The sequence below is a fragment of the Paroedura picta genome, chromosome 14 (assembly GCF_049243985.1).
Source record: "Paroedura picta isolate Pp20150507F chromosome 14, Ppicta_v3.0, whole genome shotgun sequence".
Lineage (NCBI taxonomy): Eukaryota > Metazoa > Chordata > Lepidosauria > Squamata > Gekkonidae > Paroedura > Paroedura picta.
The window spans coordinates 8855685-8878467 of NC_135382.1; the positions used below are offsets into that span (position 1 = coordinate 8855685).

At 49.2% G+C, this 22783-nt stretch overlaps 1 protein-coding gene across 4 annotated transcripts in view; it reads right to left on the reverse strand.

Annotated features, from left to right (window-relative positions):
- The window catches only part of RIN2 (Ras and Rab interactor 2), a 104626-nt gene extending 86883 nt beyond the window's left edge, over nucleotides 1–17743 (reverse strand). The window contains exon 1 of one of the 4 annotated variants that reach the window (XM_077310344.1): nucleotides 17649–17743. The gene's annotated coding sequence lies outside the window, so the exon portion shown is untranslated. Of the gene's footprint in view, nucleotides 1–12320; nucleotides 12643–13464; nucleotides 13596–17648 lie in introns of those variants that run through there. The other 3 variants (XM_077310345.1, XM_077310343.1, XM_077310342.1) reach the window with 3 other exon arrangements.
- Between the last annotated feature and the right edge of the window lie 5040 nt (nucleotides 17744–22783).

Below are 22783 nucleotides of genomic sequence, written 5' to 3' on the forward strand. Positions count from 1 at the left end.
CCCAGATTCAGGTTCTTAGTCACCCCAAGGTGCGATAAACTGGCATTTCTATCACATGCCCCATATTGTCTTCCTTTCGTTTCTCAGTCATCTTGGGCAGCTACAAGTTATGCCCCGGCTGCCAAAGACTGCCCTTGTTTACTCAGATTGCAAGTGACAAGAAGGCACACAAATGCTTCTCAAATTGGGCCTTTGGCAGAACCTGCTCAACAGCACAAATAAAGGACCCCAAATTCTGTTGCTCATCATGCGGACAAACACAATGGCGAATTCAGCCATGCAGCCACCATGGAGACAGCTGTGCCCAATACCCCTTTCATGACCTGACCATCTCTGATGCTGCAGGGGGATCCTACTTTTGTTCAGTGGTACAGCGATTAAAACACACAATTTAAATATACAAAAATAGGGGGGAAATCTTATTCTAGAAATCTAAAAATCCTAAGAGATGGAAACTAATTTGCCCCAGACTGCCTCCTTCTCGTGGGAAAAGAGATGGGAGAAGCCGTGTAAAATGACCCTCAGTTGCGATGTCACTGGGTGGATTTAATTAGGTGGATTTGAACAGAGAGACCAACAGATTTCTCAGGTTGCTTCAAGGCCCCAACCATTCGCCCCGCGGAACAGCTTTGTCTTACAAGCCCTGTAGGTCCCACAGAGTTCTGAACTCGCTGGACAGTATTATACCAGGCTAGGTCCAAGGCCCTGGCCCTGGTTGAGGCCAATTTAATTTCTGCAAGGTAGTAGGACTTTAGACCCAAATACTCCAGGTGTACTGGTTTGCAGCTGGGTTGCCACAACAAAAAGGAGAAAAATCTTAAATCAAACGAGAGTCCAGGAGCCAAAAAAAGGTTAACAAAAAGGGAAATGTCTGTAGGCCTAATGGGGATGTTTCTAAAATATAAAAAGACCAATATTTACTTATAATGTAATATAAATTAAAAACTCCCAAAGGCTCTGTGCATAACCTCATAAAATCCGATCCTCTAAACATACTAATGTCTCAACACTGCTGGACAAACATGTTTTGGCATTGTTGCCTTGATCAGTGGTCTGGCATACACATAGCTACAGCATAAAAAAATGTGCAATAAATTTTGCAATATATTAGCTCCCCTACATAAACAGAACCTTAACAGACATACAAAGGACACTGTGCAGACTGTTAGCCACATATGGACCATGTGGACCAGTGGGACAGATCAAATAAACAGAGGCCTCTAAATTCTCAAAAACAGGCCCTGTTCAAGGCAAGTATTACTCATATCCCAGCTTGCACTTTCAGCATCCACGTCTGTGTTCTCTAATCAAACATGGAGTCAAATACATGGAGAGTATGCTGGGTATTTGGCTCCTAACTTGATTGGACCCAAATCAGTTCCACAGGGCTTGGAACTTGGTAGGGATGTTCTACCAGATACTTTATCTGTCCTACTAGCCCACAAATGTGACTAACGGTCCACACAGCATCCACTGTCCATGTCTGTTAATGTTCTATGTAAAGCAGCTAATATATTACAAAAGTCATTGTACATTTCTTGAATGCTGTCCTTATACGTGTGCCAGACCAAGGCGGCAATGCTGAACCACATTTCTATATAGTGACCCTCGAATTCCTTACCAGTCCCCCATCCAAATACTAGCCTAAGCCAGCCTGCTCAGCTTCCAACATCGGACAAGATCAAGCTAGTGTAGCAAAGATGATTTAAGAGCTATCTCCTTCCTACCTGAGATATACCAATGATAACTTCTTGTGTTGTTTATCTGCTACATTTTTATCCTGCCCTCCCCATCAAGCGGCTCAGGACAGCAAACATCAAGAGCGCTTGACCCAGGGTCGACCAACGAGCAGCGATTAGAACACACCTCTCCCTCTTCAAAGTCTCATAGTATTCACTACTGTACAGGTCTTTAAAATGCATAACTTATACCTCCTTTTCTCCCCAATAGGGACTCATGTGGCTTACATTATTTTGCTCTCAGATGGATAGGCAACAGAACAGTTTGAGTACAGTGGCAACTTAAAGACCAATCAAGTTTCACTTTGGGTATAATCTTTCGTGTACATGCCAGAATTAAATTTTGTTGGTGTTCAAGATCCCACTACTCAAACTTTGTTCTATTGTTCTGCTTTGTACATCTACAAGGGGTAATCTAGAGAGACTATAACAACCTTTCAATGAAATCAACAGGATTTACAGCTAGGTAAAATGTTTGCCCTTCATTTTGTGACTTGCAGTATCTGAAGTAGTTTGAAGACTTTGAAATCTTGGCCCCCCTCATATAAAGTAAATGCCAGGAATTACTCATTGACAGACTAGACTGAGCAAAAGTTTAGTTAAGCTAAGTAAAAAATATAGATAGATAAGAAAGACCTCAAAGCTAAACACAAGCAGATTTCAAAGGAAAGAGTCAATGTCTGCTAAAAGCAAAAAAGCATTCAGCTAGTCAAATTGCAAGGAACACTCAGGATCAACTTTCTCTCCATACATGTCTGGGTCAAAAGACAATAATGCAGAATTTATTTATTTGAATGTATAAACCACCCTCTCTGCTGAAGTGGACTCAGGAGAGTATCATTCCCAAAGATTTTTTTTTAATGCAGTATTATTTGCAATAGAGCAAACAGTTATAAAAATAAAAACTTGAATGATTACCTATCCATATTTTGGGTTACCAACCAGGGGCAAAGCATTTCTCACTCCAAGCAAGGTACAATTTTGCCCCCTACTAGACATGGGCAATCAGCTCAGACAGAAAGTACCTGAATCAACGCAGATACAGGTTCTTTTCAGACTTTGAGCTGAATCAAACATCCCATGCGTTTAAATCAGCTGAATCAGTGAAGCACAAATTGATTCAGACTTGATTCAGCTGATTGATTGGTTGAGCCTGCCAAACAGCTGCTCCTGAGGGCCCTTTAAATGCTATTGAGAGTCTCCAAAGGAGGGGGGAGAGAATGCCAAATAGCGCCTCTTTAAAGGCCCCTAGATCCTGCCAGACTAAGGAGAGCCAGCCATAGCAGCGGAGGCCAGCAGCTGAGCAGCCAGCTCTCCTGAGGGGCGGGAGGGGCGGGGGGCAGCACATCAAACAGCTGACTCCTTGGGAAATGAAAGGCATGCCAAGCAGGGATTTGGGATATCAGGGGCAAGGTGAAATTGTCCACTATGCCCTCATTCTTACCGAGCCTTCGGAGACTGGCTGCCAGTGGGAGAAAGCAAGGGGAAGCATTTAAAGGACATGCAAAGCAACTGATCATGACAGATCAGCTGCTTTATGCTGCCATTAAATGCTGCCCTTCTCAGGGAGTGCCAAGCACCTGATCTGTCAAGGTCAGCTGTTTGGTGCTCTCTTTCCCCCCAATCAAAGAGCTGGCTTGCCTTGTGGAATGAAGGTGTGTGGAATTCTGTGCCTGCCCTCCACAAAGTTTAAAGAGCTGGCTGCTTTCCGGCCTTTTCAGAATCAATCACATTGATTTGGCTGAATCTGAGCCAGGGAAGAGTGCTTCAGACCCTTTCGAATTTGGCTGAATCGACTCCAGCTGAATATCATAACATGGATTCGTGGAAAATATCCCAGGAAAACATGGGCTTACTTTTATTTGATATTTAAATACACAATACTTATTAATTGCAAGGGATGATACGAATACATTTTAAGGGATACTACAATTTTCTTCTGTGTGTATTTATGCTGTAACATGAATAACTGCCAGGAAAATTATCCAGGATGTGACGTGAGCAGGAACAATGCATTTGTTACTCACTAACAATGTTAAATATGTGCAACTTAACTGGAAAGCTTTTGGTATCTGCCATGATGACTGCTGTGATAGGTCTGCTGTACTTTTTTGTACTTCTGAGTTTTGACTAATAGTGTCAAGCTGTACCTTCTGCATTTCACAACCTAACATCACAATTTCATCAGTGCTGAGCCCACAGCTCTGTTTCCCCCAGAAAAAGAAGTCTGCCCTCTTTTCCTCCGTTTCCCATCTCTTAGATCAGGGGTAGTCAAACTGCGGCCCTCCAGATGTCCATGGACTACAATTCCCAGGAGCCCCTGCCAGCATTTGCTGGCAGGGGCTCCTGGGAATTGGAGTCCATGGACATCTGGAGGGCCGCAGTTTTGACTACCCCTGTCTTAGATCTTCAATTGCAGCTGGACTGAATTGACTGGACTGAAGGAAAACTTTCTGTATACTGTTAGCCACACATGGCCCCCATCTGCAGAGTTAAATCCATGGATTGTGGCTACCTGGGCATAAAGGGATTTTTCTGCAAACTTGAAGGAACCCCCTAGGTATGCAGAAAAATCTGACCATTTCATTAAGACTATATTGTGTAGTAATTGGCCCCCAGTTTTTAAAAAAGTGTTATCTGTACATCAGCAGCCACACCGGACCCGCCTGCAGTAGTGGAGGAGGCTGGCAGCCACAAGAAGCCTGGTCACAGCAGGGGACAAGTCCGGCAGCTGAGCTGGATCCAGCCACATCAGCGAAGGAGGCCAGCAGCCACAGGACCTGTGGCACTGGAGGAGACCAGCAGCCGAGCCAGGCCCAGCCACAGCAGCAAGGCCAGCAGCTGAGCAGGACCCAAACTCTGGGCTCAACAGCTGGTGTGGGGATTTGGCAATGGTGGGGGATTTGAGATCCCTCCCCATGACTCTCCTCCCCGCACTGAGCTGTCAGCATGTGAAGCAGCAAGGGGGGGGGGGTTATTTCAGGTCAACACTTGTTGCTGATAATAGTAAAGGTATCTAATTGGCATTTAATGGCAGCTCTTCAGAAGGGGGGAAACAGTCTACTCCTTTAAAAGGAATTATCTTCCATCTTTTTTGTACACCTCAGAAACTTAATAGTTTAGAAGCCAATGATTATAAAGGGAGGTGTTGTTATAATGAGCAAGGCTTCAGATTGCAGGGGAAAATATACAATTTATGAAGTGAAACTTTCAGGAAAGCTTGTTTCGGGCTTTGGTGTTAATTATGCTAGATGTTTACATAATTTCCCACACGCAAAAAGGAGGAGAGAGAAAGAGAGAGAAGGTGGACTTGTCCCAAGACTTGTGGGAGGTAAACAGACTGGACAGACAATTCCTGAGGGACTGAAAAGTGGCAGGCATGATGATGAGAATCTCTGCACAGCCAGCTTGACTCACTCAAGAAACTTCCCAGGCGCCTTCTCCTGAAGCCACTTACTATGGCCTTGCACCAGGATTGCCAGGCCCAACCTAGCAACCAGCAGGAGACCAGGGGATGAGGCCCCTCACCAGGACAGACCAAATTTCCATCCAGCCAGGGGCAATCTGGAGAAATGGCTGCCAGTCTGCTCCTGAGGGAGAGGAGGTCAGTAGGGCTGCCAAGGGGGGGGGGTGAGAACGGAGGCTTGGACAGGCTGTGCCAGCCCTTTTCGCCCCAAGGCTGCCCTAACTGTCAAGTCCAACTGCAAATTGCCCCAGAACCCTGACAGAGCTGGCTGGAGGCTGGAGAATGCGCTCCCTCCCCCCTCCCTTCAGGCCTGCTGCGAAGGAGCCTCTGACAGGCCCCGACTGAGGGAAGGAGGCCTTTCCAAGAGCAACGCAGGGGAGCCTGAGGGCCTTGCTTTTGAGGGGGGGGGGGAACTTTCCCCTTCTGCCAAACAGTTGCCTGACAGGGAGGCCACAGAAAAGCCCCTTCTCACTTAAAATACTGCTCTGGCCGGGGGTTAGACACAGCCAAGCCATGTGTCTTTCTTCTTTGCAACTCTCTGCAGGTTTGAGGCCACTGCACAGCGTTATTCTGCAGAGGAAGCTGGCTCTTTTGTCTCCTGTTTCATCTCAACAACAACCCTGTTCAGTAGGCCTCAGGTCTTTCAATTCAACAAAAACCTGTGTGGGAAGCCTTAAATGTTTCTTCTCTGCCACAACCCTGTCCAAAGTAGCCCTTTCTGCCTGGGGAGCTGATCTTTATACTCTGCAAGTGAGCTGTCATTCCAGGAGCTCTCCAGGCTCCACTTGGAGGTTGGCTACCCCTGGGTTGGAAATATTTCTGGAGGTTTGGAGGTGGGACTTCAAAATCATACAATGCCTCAGAGTCCAGCCTTCAAATGAGCCATTTTTGCCTGCAGTTGGGAGGGAGTGGTGCAGGAGTGTCCCTCCTGGCCTATGGGTTATGGCCAGCCCTTACCAGCAACTGTTTGTATTCTGGGGCACAGACAGGCAGACCAACATGAGTCCTGTGAGTCTGGAAAGTGCAGGAAGATCTAAATAAATCCTTACCGCCTGAAACTAAATAGTGAGAGGGAGAGGAAGGGTAGACGATTGGAAAATGCTTTGAGACACCTTAGGCCTGCGGGGTCACTGTGGCCCATTCCCAGTTCTCTCAGACCTCTCACAGCCCCACATACCTCACAGGTTGACTATTGTGGGGAGACAAAGAGAAAAGGTGTTTGTAAACTGCTTTGAGACTCCTTTGGGTACTAAACAACAGGGTACAAAAAATCCGTTCTTCTTCTAAGGAGCAACCATGAAAGAAGCATGTGGGCACATAATATTTTATCAACAGTGAAAAAATGGAGAAGAAGGAACAGGGTGGACACCTGTGTATTGTGTATTAGGGTAGAGGGGCATTTCGGTGTCTGTGGCCTAATTCACACAAGAAGGGAAATGACGCAGAACTGGGGGGAATTGGTTGCCATGTAATCTCCCCCTAAGAAGAGTCTCCAGTCTGATTTTCCCTTCACATATCTGAGGACATGGCTCTGGAAAGCTCATCTGTAACCACTATGCCACAATTCCCAAAGGTCAGTCCTCTCCCACACTCAACGAACATTCCACACCACAGGTTCTTGACACCCATATCTCCACACCCATACCCTCATTTGCCACCATGCCACCACAACCTCCCATACAACACACACATTCAACCCCATGCCCTTACAGACTGGACAACTCCTCCCCTTCCTCTTCCCACTGCCAAGCTCTAGCGCCCGTCGGGCTTTGTCCTTAGGCTAACATATCTCCCATAGTCATAAAGGTAAAGGTATCCCCCGTGCAAGCACTGGGTCATGTCTGATCCTTGGGGTGACGCCCTCTAGCGTTTTCATGGAAGACTCAATATAGGGTGGCCTTGCCATTGCCTTCCCCACTCATTACCATTTTACCCCCCAGCAAGCTGGGTACTCATTTTACCGACCTCGGAAGGATTGAAGGCTGAGTCAACCTTGAGCTGACTGCTGGGATCGAACTCCCAGCCTCATGGACAGACAGCTTCAGACAGCATTTCTGCCGCTTCCCACCCTGCACCACAAGAGGCTCTTCCCCATAGTCATATCAGAGTCATATTAGCAAGCCCAGGGCTTGACAACTCAAAACCTGTCAACAGCATGAAAGACTAAACACTGAGCAACCGTGCTGTTAAAACGGTTCCGTGTCCATCCTGCTATCATTTCTGAAGAGGATTAGCCACCTCCTTTCTGGTATTTCCCAATTTTGCAGTTTGCCTGGCCTTCAAAGTATGAGGTAGCAATCCATGTCCCAGAAACAAGCCCCACTTATTCCGTACACAGACAGTCCCTTGTTAGAGCAGGCTAGTATCTTACCCTACTGTAACATGGACAATGACACTAACAGTATTATCTTCATAGGCAACGCTCATACCCTTACACAAATTTTATTGGTCTTTAAGATGCTACTGCTCGCTCTTTTGGTCTTTAAGATGCTACTGCTCTCTATTGATTATTTAATGATTATATTTGTAGGCTGCTGCTCCTGGCCTGCCAGCTTGCGGAGGCTAACAACGAATAAAATGCAATACAAGTAAAATACATACATAAAACCACACAATTCCTCAATCCTAACAAGCTAGCCATAAACCGAAAAAACACCCTACCTCCCCCAATCTGCCAGATCTCAAGGGGTGAGGCTACAATAGGAGACACCAGAGGAGGGGCAAATAAGTGAGAGGTGACACACATAAGCTCCTCCCCTGAGTGTAAAGTAAACATTGAGTGATCCAAAATGTGCATAGCACCACATGTTGCACAAGCTTCCTTGAACACCTTACTTATTTGTGCAATTAAACTGGTTTTGTTGACTGGGTAGACTTTCCAAAACTGCACCTAGCTTGTGCTGTTTGCTGAAACTGCAATGGGTGCAACCTGGTACTTAGCCACAGAGTGAACTAGACACACCACAGCAGTGTGTGCAAGCCCAATAAATGCTACAGGATCACCAAGTTCTTGGAAGGCTACCATCCCATCAGAGAAAACCAACCCACTGTTACAGGAAAACTTTTGACCGCGGGCACAGGGCTATTTTGCAGTCTTGCTTGAAAAGGCCGTCTTTGGCTTTGGGCAGCAGATCAGGCAAAAGTGCTGTGCTGACTATTTGCCCAGAAGGTATAAAAACTCTTCCAGACATGCAAGCAAGATGGAAGCGCTTCCCCTCCTTCAAGGAAGCACCCATATTTACTCCTTTCTTCTATTTGATCACTGAACAGTTGCACATTTCACACATTTTGATGAGGTGACAGCTAAAAACAGCTCAACAAGTTTACCAAGGCAATTCTACCATTCTCAATTTGGAAACAAAAATTAATTTCTGGTCTCATTTCTACTAAGGACACCTGGATGGGAACCCCAGTGGTTTTCAAACTGTGCCTTGGTACATCCGGGGGTTCTTCAAAAACATCCCAGAGGTTCCTGTGAGATCTGCAGTGATGTAGAAGGCTTCCTGAAAGCCCAGTTGCTCACCACTATAAATCAAGAAGGAACTGAAGAGGATCCATAACAGAAGTCACTGGCATTGAGCTGCATTTCCATGCCACGTGATGGAAAGGAAACAACTATGCCCTCATCCTAAGAAAAGATACTGGGTGTTGTGATGCAAGTTGTTCTCATAAAAAGTCTGCTCAAACCATCTCAACAGGAGCGATGTGATATTCTGATGTGCTTTTTAAAGTCTTTTTCCCCCTCCCTTCTTCCAGGGGAAAAAAGGTCTGTTTTTCTCTTTCCGTATTGTAAAATAGAAGCTTAACGCCTTTACGAAATTGTTCTGTAATTTGTAGCATATTGCTTTTAAATAAAAATTATTAACTAAAAAAGGAGTGTTCTTTTTTGGGGGTGGGGAGCAAATCTCAAATTCTTCCACCTCTGTACTGTAACAGTGTCTTCGTATCCACATTATGGAACGAGGCTGAAGCAAACAGAATGGGAAAAGTATCACAAGGCTTTTCTAGCCTGATTTTCCTCAATTACTTCCGCTTTGTGGAATGTTTGCCTCTCCAGGAAACACTGCAGTAGTGTTAGCCCCCAAAAGTCTTTTGCAGTAAGGAGTCAGGAACTCACCTGTTCCTTCTTTCCCCTCCAGTCTTCTGGTTTTGGAGCTAACCATGATCCAGTGTTCTACTCTAGAAGTCATACTAACTGAGGAAGAGTGCGTGCACTCGAAAGCTCATGCCTGGAATAAATCTTGGTTGGACTTAAAGGTGCCACTGGACTCTGATTTTGTTGTGCTGCTTCAGACCAACATGGCTGCCCATTTGTAACTGAGGAAGGGGCAGAGGGAAGCAGTAGACAAGGCTGTGGGAGCATTCAATGTCCGGCCAAAACAGGTTCAAGGATTCAGGAATGTAAGAGCAGACAGCATGCATTTGAAAAACAAACATTAAGGCTCAGGCAGGAGATAGGGGCCAGCTGTCCCTGGCACATGAGCTCAACAGAGGTAATGCCAGGCCTGGCAAGTTTTAAAATCCAGTCACTCTTCCACATTAGAGCCCGTAGAATAGCTGCCTAGCCCAAATGTCAGTGACTAACTGTGGTCAAGAAAACCCTTTATGGAATGATGATGATGATGTGAACAGTTCACCTGATAGGTAGGAAAAGATAATGCCAGAGAGTGGACTCCTGCTAAGCTGCAAAAGCTACCGAGGCCATAATGCTGTTTGGGTACAGATATTTTATACCTACGAAGCCACACAGGTAAATAATTGTAGGCAGGAGGTACTGAAAAAAAACTGCACTCAAAAGAGGCTATCTATGCAATCCACACAGCAAGGGTTAACATTTAATAGCTTCTACTGGATACACAAAATGCATGCAGCATTAATAGTCACAGGTCTGCACAATAATTGTGCAATCATGAATTTTCCACATATGAGCTCCAAAATGGAGAAAATACTTTTAACATTTCTCCCTGCTCCATCCACAAAGGGAACGACTTTTTACTGACAACTACGTACATCCAGCCACACTATTAATTGTTCTATTCGGCCTCTATAAAGCTCAATTCAGGCGTTCCATTAGAAGCCACCCATTTTACACTCTGGTTTAATCCAAATGTTTTTGCAAATTGTTTTATTATACTTTGGCTCTGCATTAAAAAATATTGTGATAGCTATTGCTGTTCCCAGAATACGTGGCCAACTGTATAGACCAGTTGGTGATCTGTATTTTTAAACATGCTTTGACACACACAAAAAAGGAAATGTTACAGGAAAGTTTAGTCCAAGGTCAACTAGTGGCAATCTGTTTTTAAAATATATCACTTCTCACACAGATGGAGCAACACACATTTCCTAGAAACATAGAAGTACCTCTTATTCCCCCCCCCATGGAAAACTTGGGGGAGGGGACTGAAAACAGCAGACAGCTCTGAGCAACAGGCTGAGCTTTCCTCTGCATGCCTTGACCCAGTCAATGAGAACGACTGACACAAGGGCACGACCGGATCTGGCAATCCACAACTTTCGTGCAAACCACGGGACAGGACCCATTATTGTGCTTAGAGGTGTCTCTTAAGAGCCATATCTGGAGGGCTCCACTGTCAGGCAACTCAGGTGTGCACCAATGCAAGACGGGGACTGAACTGTAAGGTGTCTGCAAGCATGAAGACTTCAGTTTAAAAAGGTAAAGGTATCCCCTGTGCAAGCACCAAGTCATATCTGACCCTTGCAGTGACGCCCTCTAGCGTTTTCATGGCAGACTCAATACGGGGTGGTTTGCCAGTGCCTTCCCCAGTCATTACCGTTTACCCCCCAGCAAGCTGGGTCCTCATTTTACCAACCTCCGAAGGATGGAAGGCTGAGTCAACCTTGAGCCGGCTGCTGGGTTTGAACTCCCAGCCTCATGGTCAGAGCTTCAGACAACATGTCAGCTGCCTTACCACCCTGCGCCACAAGAGGCTCGAAGTCTTCAGTTAGGTGTTTGCAAATACAAATACTGCACTGGCACAAGCACAAGGGAGCCAAAACCAATGGTCACCCCATGAGAGCCAGTGTGGCGCAATGGTTAAGAATGCCAGATGAGTCTCTGGGAGACCCGTGTTCACATTCTCTCTCATGTTTGCTGGGTGACCTCGGGCCAGTCACCCTCTCTCAACCAGACCTACTTAGCAGGGTTACTGTGAAGATAACCCGGAGGAGAGGTGAAGGATGAGCTGCTGCTGTGGCTCCCCTATTGGGGAGAAAAGCAGGATATAAGTGCATTACATAAAAAGTCCCAATGTTGAGTCTGTGGTCAGCAACTAGTCTTCTGCAGAGGCTGTGGACTGGAGGGGTCACCACTCCCACGCACACATGATGCTGCCTTTTGTGTAGCCGGGCCTGTGGTCCATCAAAGCTAGTATTGTCTACTCCAGGGGTAGTCAAACTGTGGCTCTCCAGATGTCCATAGACTACAATTCCCATGAGCCCCTGCCAGCCTTTGCTGGCAGGGGCTCATGGGGATTGTAGTCCATAGACATCTGGAGGGCCACAGTTTGATCACTCCTGGTCTACTCTGACGGGCAGTGGAGAAAGAGGTCTTCTCCTTCACCTGCTCCCTGTTAACAGGAGAGCCCAGGGATAGAATTCCACAACCACGGAGGTAGAAGGGGGCTCCCGGGTCATCTAGTCTCACCCGCGGCAGAACGCAGGCAACGCACCACGACCTGCCCACCACCACAGCCACCCTAATTCCATGCCCAGCTGATGCCCCTCCCCCCCCCCCGCCGACTCCCGGGCCAGTCTGGCTTGGAAGAAATTCGCTTCCTGGCCCCGAAGGGGCGCTCGACCTTTCCCGGGCCCCCAAGGAAGGGCCACAAGAGCCAAACTCGAGCCGGGTCCCGTCAGCCCAATCCTCCACCACGGCGGCACGCAACAGGAGGGGGGCTCCGAAAGGGCCGGCGACGCCCCCCCCCCGCCCCTTTGGCGGGGGCGCCCGTGGTATGCAAACGGAAGCGACCCCTCCTCCCCCCCCCCCCCCCCGCCAGCCAGCCAGCCAGCCAGCCAGCCAGCCCAAGGCGGCCCGCGGGGCGGCAAGAGCCGTCGGCCGAGCGCTGCGTCCGGGGAGAGGAGGCGACCCTTACCTGCGCTCCGCCTGGGCGCTCCCGAGCAGCCTCCCGGCCGGCCAGGCACCGCCGCCTTTGTCTCCGTCTCGGCCCGCGGCAGGACGCCGGGCGGGCGCACTCGGCCAGCCAGCCAGCCAGCCAGCGCCGTCGGGCCCCTGTGCAGCGGGGCGGGCAGGAAGGAAGAGGAAGTGGCGCTCGGGCCGCGGAGGGAGGCCGGCTGGCCGGCCCGAGGAAGGGGGAGCGGCGGCAGGGCGGGCCGGGCGCTGGGTCCCAGGTGCGCGGCGCTGGGCTGGCCTTGGCAGCCGGCCCGGGTCGGCCCCCGCGCGAGGGGACGGACGGGCGGCCGAGCGGGCGGCGCTCTCCCGGGACGGAGCGTGGCGGGCGGCGAGGCGGGCTCCTGCCCGAGCGGGGCGCCGAACAGGGCCAGACGGGGCGGGCGCGACCCCCGGGGGGCGGACGAGGAGCCGGGAGCCCGGCGGGCGCGCCAGGCTGCTCTGCCCCGCGCGGGCCCCGGTTTGTGCCTCGCTTCGCCCAGCCCTCCAAGGGACGGTTGCCAACTCCCAGTTGAGACCCTCCTGGAGATTGGAGGGGTGGGGCCGGGGGAGGGAGCTCTGCGGGGCTCAACGCCGGAGAGTTCCCGGCCCTTCAAAGCCGCCGTTCTCTCCAGGGCGGCCGGAAAGGAGTCCTAATGCCAGGAGATCTCCGGGCCTCGCCTGGAGGCTGGCAACCCTCCTTGGTTTAGAGTCTGAGGCTCTGCCAGTCTCACTTTTAAAACAATAGATTCAAACGAGTAGCCGGGCTGGTCTGAAGTGGCACAATAAAATCAGAGTCCAGGAGCACTCTGTGTTTGCACTGGAAAGCCCCCGCCTTGAATAAATCTTTGTTGGTCTTAAAGGTGCCACTGGACTCTGGTTTTATTTAAAACAATAGATAGCAAAAGTAGACTTGGGGGAGGGTGTCAGTGTGGCATTAGGAGTTGGGAGACCCAAGTGCAAATCCCCCCTCCTGGCATGGAAGCCTGCCCAGTAATCTTCAGCCAGCTGTTCCCGCTTAGCCTGCCCACCTCACAGGGTTAGTGTTGAGGATAAAGTGAGAGAGAAGAACCATGTAAACGGCCTTAGGTCCCCGTGAATAGCCTGTAGGCCTTTGATGATGATGTTACCCGTTCAGTCGTGTCCAACCCTCGCGATTCTGTAGGAAAGTCTTCGTCACACGTCTCTGTCAATGACGGCCTCTTTCAGTTGGTCCATGGTCATCCCTGTATCAGCTTTGATCACGTAGGCCTTTAAAGGTAAAGGTAAAGGTATCCCCTGTGCAAGCACCGAGTCATGTCTGACCCTTGGGGTGACGCCCTCTAGCGTTTTCATGGCAGACTCAATACGGGGTGGTTTGCCAGTGCCTTCCCCAGTCATTACCGTTTACCCCCCAGCAATCTGGGTACTCATTTTACCGACCTCGGAAGGATGGAAGGCTGAGTCAACCTTGAGCCGGCTGCTGGGATTGAACTCCCAACCTCATGGGCAAAGCTTTCAGGCAGCTGCCTTACCACTCTGCGCCACAAGAGGCTCTACGTAGGCCTTTACTTGGGAACAAATACCGCAGAAGGCACTGAGGTTTACTTCTGAGTGAACATGCAAAGGATTGGGACTGTAAAACTCCTCAAATTACCGATAAGGCATTAATCAGCATCACAATTATGATTTCACAAAACACCAGGTAGATAAATAATACTTGGTGAGAATTTAATTACAGTACTAGGTGGGAAACGCAAAGCAGTCCACTGTTAATTTCACAAAGTGCCATCCACCCTGGTTTTTGTTTATCACCGTTTATTTTTTTATTACATTACATTTAGTTCATTGCATTTGCAGCTGCCTCTTAGAAATTGCTGTTTAAGAAACTTATACATTGAGAGCAGTTGCAGATGGTTCACTGTTGACATTGGAAAAGCCCTTTCAAAGTAAAAGAGATTAATGACTAAGCTGAAATAATTCCACTTAGTTGCAGGGGTTAAAATAAATTTTACAGCATATTAAAATAAAAATACAAGCACATCAGAGAGCCAGTTTGGTGTAGTGGTTAGGAGTGTGGACTTCTAATCTGGCAAGCCGGGTTTGATTCTGCACTCCCCCACATGCAGCATGCTGGGTGACCTTGGGCTCGCCATGGCACTGATAAAACTGTTCTGACCGAGCAGTGATATCAGGGCTCTCTCAGCCTCACCCACCCCACAGGGTATCTGTTGTGGGGAGAGGAATGGGAAGGCGATTGTAAGCCGCTTTGAGCCTCCTTCGGGTAGGGAAAAGCGGCATATAAGAACCAACTCTTCTTCTTCTTCTTCATAAGAGCAAATAAAATTGATGTCAAAAACTGGTGTTAAGATGAAATATTTGAATATGATGTTGACAAAGAATTGCATTTTATTTCAAAATATTGATGTTAAAAATGAAATGGTCCCTGTTGGTGAAAACTGTAATTATTAAAATGAGTGTCTTGCTTAAAATGCTATTTTTATTCCAGACAATACCTGTACTGATTTTAGATGTAGCATGTAAGCAATGGGAAAGAGATACATCAAGAGCATGAAAGATTGGACCCTCATAACTACTAGCAAACCTTCAAAACCCACAGGTTGAGGCCTATTCCAGACCATAATGTCCGTGATTAGAGCTATTTCAGTGCTGCCTCTTAAGGCTGTCAGTGCGTTTATGCCGGTTTGCTCCGTCTTCCATTGGTGACAGGAGAGGAGAAGTCTTCCCACGTGTATAATGGACAGTCTGGATTCAGTTGGGGCAGGGAAGCAGCAGGTTGGTTCGCTCTTTGTCGACCAAGAACATTCTCATCTGCTCATCTTCTTTTCTCCCTGGGTCCATTGTTTCTGCCCCATTGATCTCACTCCCCTTTTAGTAACCTGGAAGGCCACTGCCCACATCAGGGGTGGTCAAACTATGGCTCTCCAGATGTCTATGGACTACAATGCCCATGAGCCCCTGCCAGCAAATGCTGGCAGGGGATCATGGGAATTGTAGTCCATGGGCATCTGGAGGGCCGCAGTTTGACTACCCCCGGGTTGAGGGAATAGTTATCCATTCATGCCTGAGACAGTCAGGCAGGAAAACTCCTAGTTAAAGAGCTCCTAGCCAAAGCCCATGGCTTTTGGTTCGGAACTCTTTACCTGGAGATTAAAGGGAGCATAACAATATCCATTGAGTCTGATAACGGCATTTCACCATCACCTTAGATGAACTTTAAAGATTCTGGCACCTTGAAAAAACACCCAGTGAAACTGGTGAATTACAAGCCGGCTGCCAGCTGGTTGTCAGGAACCAAGCGATTGGGACCCAGCAGATCTGCGCCACAGACATCCCTTTTGGGCTTCAGGCTGAAGCTTTAAGGAGAAGTCTTTATTTGGAGAATCAGGACACAGATCAGCACTTCACAAACAGCTCACAGGCAGTATTAATTCATATTTCTCTGTTTAAACACCTGAGCATAGTGCTTTTTGAACGCCACCCCTTATGGAATCATGAGTCTTTAGAAAACTTTTAAACATTAATCTCATTCCTGATTTGTGTGTGTGTGGGGGGGGGTACTTTAGGGAGGCATGCTTTATGTCACAACTTTGGGGGAAAGTAATTTTATTTCGGGCATTGCCTGCATGCTTGTGTGCCTATTTGGTGCTCCATTTTTAAAAAGCACTTCCCGTCCCCCATAAGAAGGGAGAGGGAGGCGGGTGCAAGGATGGGACACTGGAGGCGGAGGTAGTGCTTCTTCACCTCCATACTTTTCTTTGGCTGCTGGGGGATAGCGCTTTTTAGGTTGGGGAATCCACTTTTGGGGATTCACCAACTCGCGCTTTAAAATGGCAGATACAGTGAGAAGTTTGCTTGCCGGAAGCGGGAGGTTGGCGATGCCATGCAGAGTGCCGGGAATATGACTACATTAGGTAAGCATTTCACTGTATTTATCGTGTGCAGAAAAGCCTCTGATTTCTGTTGAAGATGGAAGTTCTAAAAGGGATTTTTTTTGGAGGGGGGTATGTGGTAGGAGAAGAAGAAAAGAGTTGGTGTTTATACCCTGCTTTTTGTTACCTGGTGTTTCAAAGCACCTTGTAATCATCTTCCCTCCCTCTCCCCACAACAGACACCTTGTGAGGTTGGTGGGGCCAAGATAGCTCTGACAGAACTGCTCCGGGAGAGCAGTTCTAATAGAACTGTGAGTAGCCCAAGGCCACTCAACTGGCTACATGTGGAAGAGTGGGGAATCAAACCCAGGTCTCCGGATTAGTGGCTGCTGCTCTTCTTAACCATACTGGAATCAAATCCTCTGATTAATTTCTGGGATATTAAACTGCAATCTGGATATGACAATGGTGCTACACAGGGCCGGATTTACATGAAAAGAGGCCCTAGGCGATTCCACTTATGTGGCCCTTTCACCTCCCATTATTACGTTTGTAAATTACATGAAATAAATACATCATTACTGTAATATATATCAACTAGTTTCAAATCCCATTTATAAAAATGGGCTTTGAAAGGGGAAAAGGGGGAAGGGGAAGGGACACGCTCCCACGCAGCCACCCATGCCCATCTCCCGCACCCCCCCAAAACTCGGCCCCGCGCTCCCCCCTCCAAAGCTGACAGGGAACCCCTGCCCCACTCACCGGCTTGCCGACGCTCCTCTTCCTGAACAGCGCGGCTCTGGGCCTGGGGCTGCCAGAAGCCCAGGGCGGCCTGCAGAGGCAACAGCGGGCCCTACCAGAAGCCCGGGTGGGCGGCCGTCTCTGCAGGCTGCCCCAGGATTCTGGCAGCCCCAGGGCCAGGGCCGTGCTATTCAGGAAGAGGGAGGGGAGAGTTGGGGAGGGGGGAGCGCAGGGGCACGTTTTGGGGGGTGCGGAAGAGGGGGATGGGTGGTTGTGTGGGTGGAGGCGGCGGATGGGGCAGCCTTCTGCCTGCCCTAGGGCCTGGCAGAAGGCTCTGTGGGTGCGCGGCGTTAGCGACCCGGGGCGGGAAAGGAGAAGGGAAGGCGGCCAGAGGACTTACTGCTGGGGAAGGCTTCTTACTCTGAGCCGGCAAGTCCCCTGTCGGCCCAGGCGAGGCCCGGCCAACCAGCCAATGGAGAGCCACAGTTTGTGTGGCTCCCTATTGGCTGCTTGGCCCTTGAGTGACACTCAGAGGGCCCAATCAGGAGCCACTTTGCGGCTCCTGATTGGGCCCTCTGAGTTTTTATCACAGACAGAGCCCGCCCTATCTCCTCCCCTTTAGCCCTTACTACTTTATTTTATCCGCTCCGCAGGAGCGGTTAAAAATATGTTAAATGAAACATGTTGTGATTGGTATTAACCTTTATACAAATGTGGAATATAGGCCCCTCTTGATCTTGAGGCCCTAGGCTGAAGCCTAATTAGCCTATAGGAAAATCTGGCCCTGGTGCTACATCTGCTACAGGAAAGATGGCTAAAACACAACGGCATCTTTAAACAGTTAATTGTAGCTGCAAGAATACTGCCAGCTCAAAACTGGCAGCAGATATTTTGGTTGGAAGTAGAGTCGTGGTTAGAGCCTCTTGTGGCACAGAGTGGTAAGGCAGCCGTCTGAAAGCTTTGCCCATGAGGCTGGGAGTTCAATCCCAGCAGCCGGCTCAAGGTTGACTCAGCCTTCCATCCTTCCGAGGTCGGTCAAATGAGTACCGAGCTTGCTGGGGGGTAAACGGTAATGACTGGGGAAGGCACTGGCAAACCACCCCGTATTGAGTCTGCCATGAAAACGCTGGAGGGCGTCACCCCAAGGGTCAGACATGACTCGGTGCTTGCACAGGGGATACCTTTACCTTTAGAGTCGTGGTTATATCATACACTAGATTCAAATCCCATTCCTAAGGCCTTGAAAGGGTCCCCTCACCTGGCCCCTGGCCAGGTGGCTTTGGTCCGCAGCTCACAGCTGGATCACCCCAGGAAGTGTCACATTTTGGTCTTCCTTGAAAGTCCAGTTAGAAACAGCAGTCCCACCATGTAAAGATTTTTGGTTTAAGACGTCCCAACCTTCTGTAATTGTGACTGACCCCGCCTCCCTCAGTAGCCATATTGTTTTGGCGGCCACTACCCTTTCACAAATGTTTCTAAAGTGTTTTAAAAGGGTTGTAGAGGACTGTGGAAAATACATTTCCCCCCCCCCAAATACTAATAAGAATATAAAAATACCTTTCTCCAGACATTTTTGACAGGTGCCACACCCCCTTTTTGGGCAGCCACCTCAAGCTACTGGCAAGATGGCTGTGGTTTTCTGACCAATGGGAGAGCTCTTTGGAGGCAGGCCTTAGAAGGGAGTCAGGCAGGCTCATCCAGCCAATGGGGTTGCTGTTCCCGAGGGCTTGGGCTGGGGTTGGCAACGTCAGAAGGCTATGTGAGGGCTGGGGGAGGTGGAGTGTGCGTATGGAGAATGTGATAGGGAAAAGAGACTGTTTGTGCATGTGTGTGAACTTTGTTCTGCCCCTGAAAGTAGGAAAAAAATTAAACCCAGTTTATGAAAACATCAAAATCACAAGATGTCATAGTCCCATTGTATACGGCACTGGTCAGACCACACCTGGAATACAGTTCTGGAGGCCTCACTTCAAGAAGGACGTCGATAAAATTGAAAGGGTACAGAGGAGAGCGACGAAGATGATCTGGGGCCAAGGGACCAAGCCCTATGAAGATAGGTTGAGGGACTTGGGAATGTTCAGCCTGGAGAAAAGGAGGTTGAGAGGGGACATGATAGGCCTCTTTAAGTATTTGAAAGGTTGTCACTTGGAGGAGGGCAGGATGCTGTTTCTGTTGGCTGCAGAGGAGAGGACGCGTAGTAATGGGTTTAAACCAGTGGTCCCCAACCTGCGGGCCGCCGCCCGGTGCCGGGCCGTGAAGGCCATGGCGCCGGGCCGCGGCTCTCTCTCCCCGCCCCCGCCCCCCCCCCGCAGTAAAAAACTTACCAGGCCAAAAGCTTGTGTCCCGGGAAGCTTCTTACTGCGGGAGGGCGGGGAGAGGGAATCAGGGCCAGGCCACGCCCACGCATCGGGCTGCGCCCGCACAGGCCGTGCACGCGCGAATTCGCCATGCGCGGCCGAAATCGGTCCCCAGCCCTGCCGGTCCCCAGCCTCAGAAAGGTTGGGGACCACTGGTTTAAACTTCAAGTACAACGATATAGGCTAGATATCAGGAAAAGGTTTTTCACAGTCAGAGTAGTTCAGCAGTGGAATAGGCTGCCTAAGGAGGTGGTGAGCTCCCCCTCACTGGCAGTCTTCAAGCAAAGGTTGGATACACACTTTTCTTGGATGCTTTAGGATGCTTTGGGCTGATCCTGCGTTGAGCAGTGGGTTGGACTAGATGGCCTGTGTGGCCCCTTCCAACTCTATGATTCTGTGATTCTGTGAGGGCTGTTTGTGGATTTGTGTACAGACCTTGTTCTGCTCCCTGGTGTGTTTTGTGGTTATGGAAACATCCGGGGGGTGGGGGGGGGGCTATTTGCACGTCTTTCCCTCTCTGCCCCTGAGTGTAGAAAAAAAAATTAAAACTCAGTTCATGAAAAGAGAGAGAAAATGGGTTCTTTGCATCCTTCCCTGTTCCTCATTGCTCTGGCAGCAAGGCTGGAAAGCTCTCCATGTGTTCCTCCCCCCCCCCTTCAAAAATGTCCTCCTTCCCTCAGGCTGGCTGCTGGGCCATTTAGCAAAAAGCCCTTCATTCCTCCGCTTCCATTCCCCCCCCATACCTGCCTGTTGCAGAGTGAGACTTAGAAAGTCCCCCCCCCTCCTTCCAACTCCTTTCTACTCTGGAATTTGGGAGGGGATATAGAGAAGACACAGGGAGCCATTTGGGGATTGACTTTCTCAGGCGTATATTTTCATGAGGGTGACCACCTGCCCTCTTGGTCAAATTGAGAGACCAGCAGATAGGAGGCCCTCCAGGGGAGACTGTTCATCTCTCCCTATCTATTGGGGAGTTCCCAGAGGTGCTGAAGGAGGCGGTGGTTCACCCTTGGCTGAAAAGCCATTATTGAACCTGCAGGACCCTGCCAGCTTCTGCCCGGTTTCGCATCTTGCGTTCCTGGGTAAGGTAGTTGACAGGGAAGCGTTGGACCAGCTCCTGGCATTCTTGGAGGAAACTTCGGCTCTCATCCCATACCAGTCTGGCTTCCATCCTGGCCATGGAGTGGAGATGATGTTGGTCGCCTTGGTGGTTCGGCCATCCTTGTCATGCTTGATTTTTCGGCCCCGTTTGATGTAGTTGACCATGAATTGTTGGCCCACCACACCACTGGGGCCAGAATTAGAGGGACAGCCTTTCAATGGCTGCATTCCTTTTCTCCGGAACCAGACTCAGAGCGTTGCAGTGGGAGAGGAATCTCTACTGACTCCCTTCTGGGATCCCACAGGGAGTGGTCCTCTCCCCCACATTATGTGCCCCCTGGCACAGCTGGTCCAGAGCTATGAGCTGGGCTGTCACCTGTATGTAGATGACACCCAGCTTTATCTCCTCATGGACGGCCACCCAGACTCCCCCCAGATACATTTGCCAGCTGTTTGTAAGCTGTGGCTGGATGGCTGAAGCAGAGTTTCCTGAAACAACCCCTCCAAGACGGAGATCCTATGGCTAGGCAGGAAGGAGGCAGGACAGGAAGCACATCTACCCACCTTAGCTGGGGTTCAGCTTAACATCTTGACCTCAGTGAGAAATCTGGGTGTGATTCTAGATGCCTCCTTATCTATGGAGGCCCAGGTCGCAGGGGTAGCTCGTACAGCGTTTTAGCATCTGTGCCAGGTGAAGCTATTAGTGCCCTACCTGTCTCAGGACTGCTTGGCCACAGTGACCTATCCAACGGTCACCTCTAGATTGGACTTTCTCCATGCAGGCCTGCCCTTGTCCTTGACCTGGAAACTCCAGCTGGTACAAAATGAAGCTGCTAGGGTCCTCACCAAATCACCGTGGAGCGGTGGTCCCCAACCCCTGGCACTGAGCCGCGGCTCCCTCTCCCCGCCCCCCCCCCACAGTAAGAAACTTACTAGGCCGCAAGCTTGCAGCCCGGCAAGCTTCTTACTGTGGGGGGGGGGAAGCAGGGCTGCGCCCATGCATTGCACATGCGCGGCCGGGCCGCACACGCGCCATGCGCAGCCAAAAATGCGCATGCACGGAGGCAGCTGCACGACTTGCCAGTTTTTGCCCAGATCAGGTTTAAGGCTTTGAAATTAACCTTCAAGGCCAATCACAGTTTGGGCTCAACCTATCTGAGAGACCGCTTGCCTCCTTATGCTCCCTGCAGAACCCTTTGCTCTGTGGGTACTAGTCTGCTGGTGGTTCTTGGCCCTGAGGAAGTCCAGGCCTCAACAAGGGCACCTGTCAAAAATGCCTGGAGTTTGATGATAAAGCTATCTTTATATTCTTCTCTAATGGAGCTTAAAACTCCTCTGAGTGACCCACCATGTGTCTCTCTTTTGACTCTTCAGTCAAGTCCTGCATTTAAATCTTGGGGACTCTGTGCCTCCCAGATTACTGATGCAGAGAAGGGTTTCTGGGTTTCCAGTACTGAAGATCTATCCACACCTGTCTTATTGAGGTTAGGTGGCTTTCCAATGTAAGAGAGCCAGCTTGGCATGGTGGTTTAGAGCAGCGGCCTCTAATCTGGAAAGGTGGGTTGGATTCCCCATGCCTCCTCCACATGCAGCCAGCTGGGTGATCTTGAGACCTGGGTCACAGTTCTCTCAGAGCTCTCTCAGCCCCACCTACCTCACAGGGTTTCTGTTACGGGGAGAGGAATGGAAGCTGCTTTGAGATTACTTTGAGTAGTAGAGTGAAGACAGTAGTGAAAAGAAAACCAGCTCAGCTTCTAAACATCAGGGTGTGTTTTTTTTCTAAGACTGGAGTCAGTTATTGAAGTCCTTATAAAGAAGAAGAAATTGGCAGAAGTTTTGAAGGATCCAACTGCACAAAGCAAGAAAACAGAATAAACAATTACATGTACTATTATAATGAAATAAATATAAATATTTCAATGATTGAACTGATTTAACTTCAGATGTTAAGTGCCAGAGTCACAAGTCAATATTTGTACCACAATGAATCTGTACATCTCGTCTGGTTCATGGGAGAGACCAGCACATTTCTTCTCTAGCTTGGCAGAGACATATCTCTGTCTTGCCCAAGGAAGAAGCTGGGCTGTTTACTCTTTTCCTCAGAAACATCTGGATTTACAGGTAGTTCACCAGTGAGGAAATAGTATTAGTCCGCAATTAGCCAGTATCGCTTGTGAAGATGCAGCCTCAGATCTGGCAGAAGAAAAGAGTAAACAAAGAACAGAAGCCTGAAATTTCTCCACATACATTTACAGGAGTACCCAATAGCCTTGCTTAGAGTCTCCATCTAACCTTGGATAGGTTTCCTTTCGAATGGCTGTTTTTGCAGAGGAGACAGAGGAACATTCAAATGTCTGATGCAATAAACCAAAGCAAGG